Below are 9,635 nucleotides of genomic sequence, written 5' to 3' on the forward strand. Positions count from 1 at the left end.
ACCATCAATCCTCAATACTCAATACTCAATAGAATATCCTGAATTCGCAGGTTTCAATACTCAATCCTCAATCCTCAACCCTCACCTCTCATCCTCCATCCTCGATCCTCATTCCTCGATCCTCAATCCTCAGTCCTCAATCCCCAATCCTCAATCTTCAATCCTCAATACTCAATCTTCAATCCTCAACCGTCAGTCCTCGTCCTCAATCCCCAACCCTCAACACTCAACCATGAATACTCAATGTTCAATCCTCAATCCTCAATCCTCAATCCTCAATCCTCAATTCTGAATCGTCAATCCTCAATTTTCGACCCTCAATACTCAATCTGCAATCCTCAATCCACAACCGTCAATCCTCAATCCTCAACTTTCAATCATCAATATTCAATCTTCAATCCTCAATCCCCAATCCTCAATCCTCAATCCTTAATCCAGAATCTTCAATCCTCAATCCCCAATCCACAACCTTCAATCCTCCATGCTCAACCCTCAATCCTCAAGCCTCAGTAATCAATCCTCAATCGTGAATCCTCAGACCTCAATCCTCATCCTTCAATCGTCAATCCCTAATCCTCAGTCCTCAATCCTCAGTCTTCGAACCTCAATCCTGAATCCTCAATCCTGAATCCTCAATCTTCAGCCCTCAGTTCTCAACAATCAGTTGTCAATCCTCAATCCTCAATAGGATATCCTCAATTCACAGTTTTCAATACTCAATACTCAATCTGCAATCTTCAAATCTCTATCCACAAACATCAATTCTCATCACTCAACCCTCAACAGTCAGTCTCCAATCCTCAATCTTCAATCCTCAATCCTCAATCCTCAATCCTCAACCCTCAGCCCTCATCTACAATCCTCAGTCCTCAATCCTCAATCCTCAATCCTCAATCTTCAATCCTCAGTCCTCAAACCTCAATTCTGAATCCTCAATACTCAATCTTCAATCATCAATATTCAATCTTCAATCCTCAAACCTCAATCCTCAGTCCTCAATCCTCAGTCCTCAAACATCAATCCTGAATCCTCAATCCTGAATTCTCAATCTTCAGCCCTCAGTCCTCTACAATCAGTTGTCAATCCTCAATCCTCAATAGAATATCCACAATTCACAGTTTTCAATACTCAAAACTCAATCTGCAATCTTCAAATCTCTATCATCAAACATCTATTCTCATCACTCAACCCTCAACACTCAGTCCCCAATCCTCAATCTTCAATCCTCAATCCTCAATCCTGAATCCTCAATCCTCAATCTTCAATCCTCAATACTGAATCTTCAATCCTCAGTCCTCAATGCTCAATCCTCAATCCTCAATCCTCAATGTTCAATCCGCAATACACAATCCTCAATGTTCAATCCTCAATTCTCAATCCTCAGTCCTCAGTCCTCAATCCTCAATCCTCAGTCCTCAAACCTCAATCCTGAATCCTCAATTCTGAATCCTCAATCTTCAGCCCTCAGTCCTCAACAATCAGCTGTCACTCCTCAATCCTCAATAGAGTATCATCAGTTCACAGTTTTCAATACTTAATACTCAATCTGCAATCTTCAAATCTCTATCCACAAACATCAATTCTCATCACTCAGCCCTCAACACTCAGTCCCCAAACCTCAATCTTCAATCCTCATTCCTCAATCCACAATCCTCAATCCTCAATCCTCAATCTTCAATCCTCAATACTCAATCTTCAATCCTCAATCCTCAACCCTCAATCCTCAATCCTCAATCCTCAATCGTCAGTCTTCAATCCTCAATACTCAATCTTCAATCCTCAATCCTCAATCCTCAGTCTTCAATCCTCATTCTTCATTCCTCAATACCCAATCCTCAATCTTCAATCCTCAATCCTCAATTCTCAATTCTCGATCCTCAACCCTCAGTCCTCAGCCCTCAGCCCTCGTCCTCAATCCTCAATCCTCAATCATCAATCCACAACCTTCAATCCTCAATACACAATCTTCAATCCTCAATCCTCAGTCCTCAAACCTCAATTCTGAATCCTCAATCCTGAATCCTCAATCTTCAGCCCTCAGTCCTCAACAATCAGCTGTCACTCCTCAATCCTCAATAGAGTATCATCAGTTCACAGTTTTCAATACTTAATACTCAATCTGCAATCTTCAAATCTCTATCCACAAACATCAATTCTCATCACTCAGCCCTCAACACTCAGTCCCCAATCCTCAATCTTCAATCCTCATTCCTCAATCCACAATCCTCAATCCTCAATCCTCAATCTTCAATCCTCAATACTCAATCTTCAATCCTCAATCCTCAACCCTCAATCCTCAATCCTCAATCCTCAATCGTCAGTCTTCAATCCTCAATACTCAATCTTCAATCCTCAATCCTCAATCCTCAGTCTTCAATCCTCATTCTTCATTCCTCAATACCCAATCCTCAATCTTCAATCCTCAATCCTCAATTCTCAATTCTCGATCCTCAACCCTCAGTCCTCAGTCCTCAAAACTCAGTCCTCAGCCCTCAGCCCTCGTCCTCAATCCTCAATCCTCAATCATCAATCCACAATCTTCAATCCTAAATACACAATCTTCAATCCTCAATCCTCAGTCCTCAAACCTCAATTCTGAATCCTCAATCCTGAATCCTCAATCGTCAGCCCTCAGTCCTCAACAATCAGTTGTCAATCCTCAATCCTCAATAGTATACCCTCAATTCACAGTTTTCAATACTCAATACTCCATCTGCAATCTTGAAATCTCTATGCACAAACGTCAATTCTCATCACTCAACCCTCAACACTCAGTCCTCAATGTCCAATCCTCAATCCTCAATTCTCAATCTTCAATCCTCAATCCTCAATCCTCAATCCTCAATCCTCAATCCTCAGTACTCAGTCCTCAAGCCTCAATTCTCAACCCTCAGGCCTCATCCTCAATCCTCAATCCTCAATCCTCAATCCTCAATCCTCAATCTTCAATCCTCAATAATCAATCTCCAATCCTAGATCCTCAATCCCCAAACCTCAATCATTAATCCTCAATCTTCAATCCTCAATCCCCAGTCCTCAATCTTCAATCCTCAATGCTCAATCTTCAATCCTCAATTCTCAGTCCTCAATCCTCAATCCTCATTCCTCAAACCTCAACCCTCAGTCCTCAATACTCATTCTTCAGTCCTCAATACCCAATCCTCAATCTTCAATCCTCAATCCTCAATTCTCAACTCTCGATCCTCAACCCTCAGTCCTCAGTCCTCAAACCTCAGTCCTCAGCCCTCAGCCCTCGTCCTCAATCCTCAATCCTCAATCATCAATCCTCAATCTTCAATAATCAATACTCAATCTTCAATCCTCAATCCTCAGTCCTCAAACCTCAATTCTGAACCTTCAATCCTGAATCCTCAATCTTCAGACCGCAGTCCTCAACAATCTGTCGTCAATCCTCAATCCTCAGTAGAATATCCTCAGTTCACAGTTTTCAATACTCAATACTCAATCTGCAATCTTCAAATCTCTATACACATACATCAATTCTCATCACTCAGCCCTCAACACTCAGTCTTCAATGTTCAATCCTCAATCCTCAATTCTCAGTCTTGAATCATCAATACTGAATATTCAATCCTCAATCCTCAATCCTCAACTCTCAATCCTTAATCCTGAATCTTCAATCCTCAGTCCCAAATCCTCAATCTGCAATCAACAACCCTCAATCCTCAATCCTCAATACTCAACCATCAATCCTCAATTCTCAATACTCAACAGAATATTCTGAAATCTCATGGTTCAACACTCAATCCACAATATACAATAATCAAATCTCAATCCTCAAACATTAATTCTCAACACTCAATTGTCAACACTCTGTCATCTCTCTTGAATCATCCATCCTCAATCCTCAGTCCTCAAACGTCAAACCTCAATCCTCAATCCTCAACCCACAATCCTCAGTCCTCAAAACTCAAACCCGAATCCTCAATCCTGAATCCTCAATACTCAGCCCTCAGTCCTCAGTCCTCAAACCTCAATCCTGAATCCTCAATCCTGAATTCTCAATCTTCAGCCCTCAGTCCTCTACAATCAGTTGTCAATCCTCAATCCTCAATAGTATACCCTCAATTCACAGTTTTCAATACTCAATACTCCATCTGCAATCTTGAAATCTCTATGCACAAACGTCAATTCTCATCACTCAACCCTCAACACTCAGTCCTCAATGTCCAATCCTCAATCCTCAATTCTCAATCTTCAATCCTCAATCCTCAATCCTCAATCCTCAATCCTCAATCCTCAGTACTCAGTCCTCAAGCCTCAATCCTCAACCCTCAGGCCTCATCCTCAATCCTCAATCCTCAATCCTCAATCCTCAATCTTCAATCCTCTATACTCAATTTTCATTCCTGAATCCTCAGTCCTCAAACATCAATTCTGAATTCTCAATGCTAAATCTTCAACCCGTAATCCTCAGTCCTCAATACTCAAACATCAATCCTCAATTCTCAATACTCAGTATAATATCCTGAATTCTCAGGGCTCAAAACTCAAACCTCAATCCTCAACCCTTAGCCCTCATCCTCCATACTCAATCCTCAATCCTCAATCCTCAATCCTCATTCCTCAAACCTCAATCCTCAACCCTCAGTCCTCATCCTCAATTCTCAATTCTCAACCCACAATCCTCAATACTCAATCTTCAATCCTCAATAATCAATCTCCAATCCTAGATCCTCAATCCCCAAACCTCAATCATTAATCCTCAATCTTCAATCCTCAATCCCCAGTCCTCAATCTTCAAACCTCAATGCTCAATCTTCAATCCTCAATTCTCAGTCCTCAATCCTCAATCCTCATTCCTCAAACCTCAACCCTCAGTCCTCAATCCTCATTCTTCAGTCCTCAATACCCAATCCTCAATCTTCAATGCTCAATCTCAATTCTCAATTCTCGATACTCAACCCTCAGTCCTCAGTCCTCAAACCTCAGTCCTCAGCCCTCAGCCCTCGTCCTCAATCCTCAATCCCCAATCATCAATCCTCAACCTTCAATCCTTAATACTCAATCTTCAATCCTCAATCCTCAGTCCTCAAACCTCAATTCTGAACCCTCAATCCTGAATCCTCAATCTTCAGACCGCAGTCCTCAACAATCTGTAGTCAATCCTCAATCCTCAGTAGAATATCCTCAATTCACAGTTTCAATACTCAATACTCAATCTGCAATCTTCAAATCTATATCCACAAACATCAATTCTCATCACTCAACCCTCAACACTCAGTCCCCTATCCTCAGCCTTCAACCCTCAATCCTCAACCTCAATCCTCAACCCTCAGCCCTGATCCTCAATCCTCAATCCTCAATCCTCAATCCTCAATCCTCAATCCACAATCTTCAATACTCGATACTCAATCTTCAATCCTCAATCCTCAGTCCTCAAACCTCAATTCTGAATCCTCAATCCTGAATCCTTAATCGTCAGCCCTCAGTCCTCAACAATCAGTTGTCAATCCTCAATCCTCAATAGAATATTCTCAATTCAGAGTTTTCGATTCTCAATACTCAATCTGCTATCTTCAAATCTCTATCCACAATCATCAATTCTCATCACTCAGCCCTCAACACTCAGTCCTCAATGTTCAATCCTCAATCCTCAATTCTCAATCTTCAATCCAAAATACTGAATCTTCAATCCTCAATCCTCAATCCTCAATTCTCAATCCTCAATCCTGAATCTTCAATCCTCAGTCCCAAATCCTCAGTCTTCAATCCTCAATCCTCAATCCTCAATCCTCAATGCTCAATCCCCAATCCTCATTCTTCAATCCTCAATACCCAATCTTAAATCTTCAATCCTCAACCCTCAGTCCTGAATTCTCAATCCTCAATCCTCAATTCTCAATCCTCAATCCTCAGTCCTCAGTCCTCAATCCTCAATCCTCAATCGTCAGCCCTCATCCTCAATCCTCAATCCTCAATCGTCAATCCTCAATCTTCAATCCTCAGTACTCAATGTTCAATCCTCAATCCTCGGTCCTCAAACCTCAATTTTGAATCCACAATCCTGTATCCTCAATCTTCATCCCTCAGATCTCAACAATCAGTTGTCAATCCTCAATGCTCAATAGAAAATCCCCAATTCACAGTTTTCAATACTCAATACTCAATCTGCAATCTTCAAATCTCTATGCGCAAACATCAATTCTAATCACTCAACCCTCAACACTCTGTCCCCAATCCTCAATCTTCAATCCTCAATTCTCAATCTTCAATCCTCAATCCTCAATTCTCAATCTTCAATCCTCAATCCTCAATCCTCAATCCTCAATCCTCAATCCTCAGTACTCAGTCCTCAAGCCTCAATCCTCAACCCTCAGGCCTCATCCTCAATCCTCAATCCTCAATCCTCAATCCTCAATCTTCAATCCTCTATACTCAATTTTCATTCCTGAATCCTCAGTCCTCAAACATCAATTCTGAATCCTCAATGCTAAATCTTCAACCCGTAATCCTCAGTCCTCAATACTCAAACATCAATCCTCAATTCTCAATACTCAATATAATATCCTGAATTCTCAGTGCTCAAAGCTCAAACCTCAATCCTCAACCCTCAGCCCTCATCCTCCATACTCAATCCTCAATCCTCAATCCTCAATCCTCATTCCTCAAACCTCAATCCTCAACCCTCAGTCCTCATCCTCAATCCTCAATCCTCAGCCCTCAAACCTCAATCCTGAATCCTCAATTCTGAATCCTCAATCTTCAGCCCTCAGTCCTCAACAATCAGCTGTCAAACCTCAATCCTCAATAGAATATCATCAGTTCACAGTTTTCAATACTTAATACTCAATCTTCAATCCTCAATCCTCAATCCACAATCCTCAATCCTCATTCCTCAATATTCAATCCTCAATACTCAATCTTCAATCCTCAATTCTCAATTCTCGATCCTCAACCCTCAGTCCTCAGTCCTCAAACCTCAGTCCTCAGCCCTCAGCCCTCGTCCTCAATCCTCAATCCTCAATCATCAATCCTCAATCTTCAATCCTTAATACTCAATCTTCAATCCTCAATCCTCAGTCCTCAAACCTCAATTCTGAACCCTCAATCCTGAATCCTCAATCTTCAGACCGCAGTCCTCAACAATCTGTAGTCAATCCTCAATCCTCAGTAGAATATCCACAATTCACAGTTTTCAATACTCAATACTCAATCTGCAATCTTCAAATCTATATCCACAAACATCAATTCTCATCACTCAACCCGCAACACTCAGTCCCCAATCCTCAGCCTTCAACCCTCAACCATCGATCCTCAATACTCAACCATCAATCCTCAATTCTCAATACTCAATAGAACATCCTGAAATCTAATGGTTCAATACTCTATCCACAATATACAATAATCAAATCTCAATCCTCAAACGTCAATTCTCAACACTCAATCCTCAACTCTCAGTCCTCTCTCTTGAATCCTCCATCCTCAATCCTCAATCCTCAACCGTCAATCTTCAATCCTCAATCCTCAACCCTCAATCCTCAGTCCTCAAACCTCAAACCCGAATCCTCAAACCTGAATCCTCTGTCTGCAGCCCTCAGTCCTCAACAATCAACCGTAAATCCTCAGTCCTCAATAGAATATCCTCAATTCTCTGTTTTCAATACTCAATCCCCAATCTTCAATCTTCAGATCTCAATACATAAACATCAATTCTCATCAATCAACCCTCAACACTCAGTCCTCAATCTTCGATCCTCAATCCTCAATACTGAATCTTCAATCCTCAGTCCCAAATCCTCAATCTTCAATCCTCAATCCTCAATCCTCAATCCTCAATCCCCAATCCTCAATCTTCAATCCTCAATACCCAATCTTCAATCCTCAATCCTCAATCCTCAATCCTCATTCCTCAATCCTCAATCATCAATCCTCAATCTTCAATACTCAATCCTTAATCCTCAATCCTCAACACTCAACCATCAATCCTCAATACTCAATACTCAATAGAATATCCTGAATTCGCAGGTTTCAATACTCAATCCTCAATCCTCAACCCTCACCACTCATCCTCCATCCTCGATCCTCATGCCTCGATCCTCAATCCTCAGTCCTCAATCCCCAATCCTCAATCTTCAATCCTCAATACTCAATCTTCAATCCTCAACCGTCGGACCTCGTCCTCAATCCCCAACCCTCAACACTCAATCATGAATACTCAATCTTCAATCCTCAATCCTCAATCCTCAATCCTCAATCCTCAACCGTCAATCCTCAATCATCAATCCTCAACCCTCAATCCTCAGTCCTCAAATCTCAAACCCTAATCCTCAATCCTGAATCCTCAATCTTCAGCCCTCAGTCCTCAAGAATCAGTAGTCAATCCTCAATCCTCAATAGAATATTCTCAATTCACAGTTTTCAATACTCAATACTCAATCTGCTATCTTCAAATCTCTATCCACAAACGTCAATTCTCATCACTCAGCCCTCAACACTCAGTCCTCAATGTCCAATCCTCAATCCTCAATTCTCAATCTTCAATCCTCAATCCTCAATCCTCAATCCTCAATCCTCAACCCTCAGTACTCAGTCCTCAAACTTCAATCCTCAACCCTCAGACCTCATCCTCAATCCACAATCCTCAATCCTCAATCCTCAATCCTCAATCTTCAATCCTCTATACTCAATTTTCATTCCTGAATCCTCAGTCCTCAAACATCAATTCTGAATCCTCAATGCTAAATCTTCAACCCGTAATCCTCAGTCCTCAATACTCAAACATCAATCCTCAATTCTCAATACTCAATATAATATCCTGAATTCTCAGGGCTCAAAGCTCAAACCTCAATCCTCAACCCTCAGCCCTCAGTCCTCATCCTCAATCCTCAATCCTCAGCCCTCAAACCTCAATCCTGAATCCTCAATTCTGAATCCTCAATCTTCAGCCCTCAGTCCTCAACAATCACCTGTCAAACCTCAATCCTCAATAGAATATCATCAGTTCACAGTTTTCAATACTTAATACTCAATCTTCAATCCTCAATCCTCAATCCACAATCCTCAATCCTCATTCCTCAATATTCAATCCTCAATACTCAATCTTCAATCCTCAATTCTCAATTCTCGATCCTCAACCCTCAGTCCTCAGTCCTCAAACCTCAGTCCTCAGCCCTCAGCCCTCGTCCTCAATCCTCAATCCTCAATCATCAATCCTCAATCTTCAATCCTTAATACTCAATCTTCAATCCTCAATCCTCAGTCCTCAAACCTCAATTCTGAACCCTCAATCCTGAATCCTCAATCTTCAGACCGCAGTCCTCAACAATCTGTAGTCAATCCTCAATCCTCAGTAGAATATCCACAATTCACAGTTTTCAATACTCAATACTCAATCTGCAATCTTCAAATCTATATCCACAAACATCAATTCTCATCACTCAACCCTCAACACTCAGTCCCCAATCCTCAGCCTTCAACCCTCAATCCTCAATCCTCAATCCTCAACCCTCAGCCCTGATCCTCAATCCTCAATCCTCAATCCTCAATCCTCAATCCTCAATCCTCAATCTTCAATACTCGATACTCAATCTTCAATCCTCAATCCTCAGTCCTCAAACCTCAATTCTGAATCCTCAATCCTGAATCCTCAATCTTCAGCCCTCAGTCCTCAA

The sequence above is a fragment of the Calliopsis andreniformis genome, unplaced genomic scaffold, assembly GCF_051401765.1.
Source record: "Calliopsis andreniformis isolate RMS-2024a unplaced genomic scaffold, iyCalAndr_principal scaffold0041, whole genome shotgun sequence".
NCBI lineage: Eukaryota > Metazoa > Arthropoda > Insecta > Hymenoptera > Andrenidae > Calliopsis > Calliopsis andreniformis.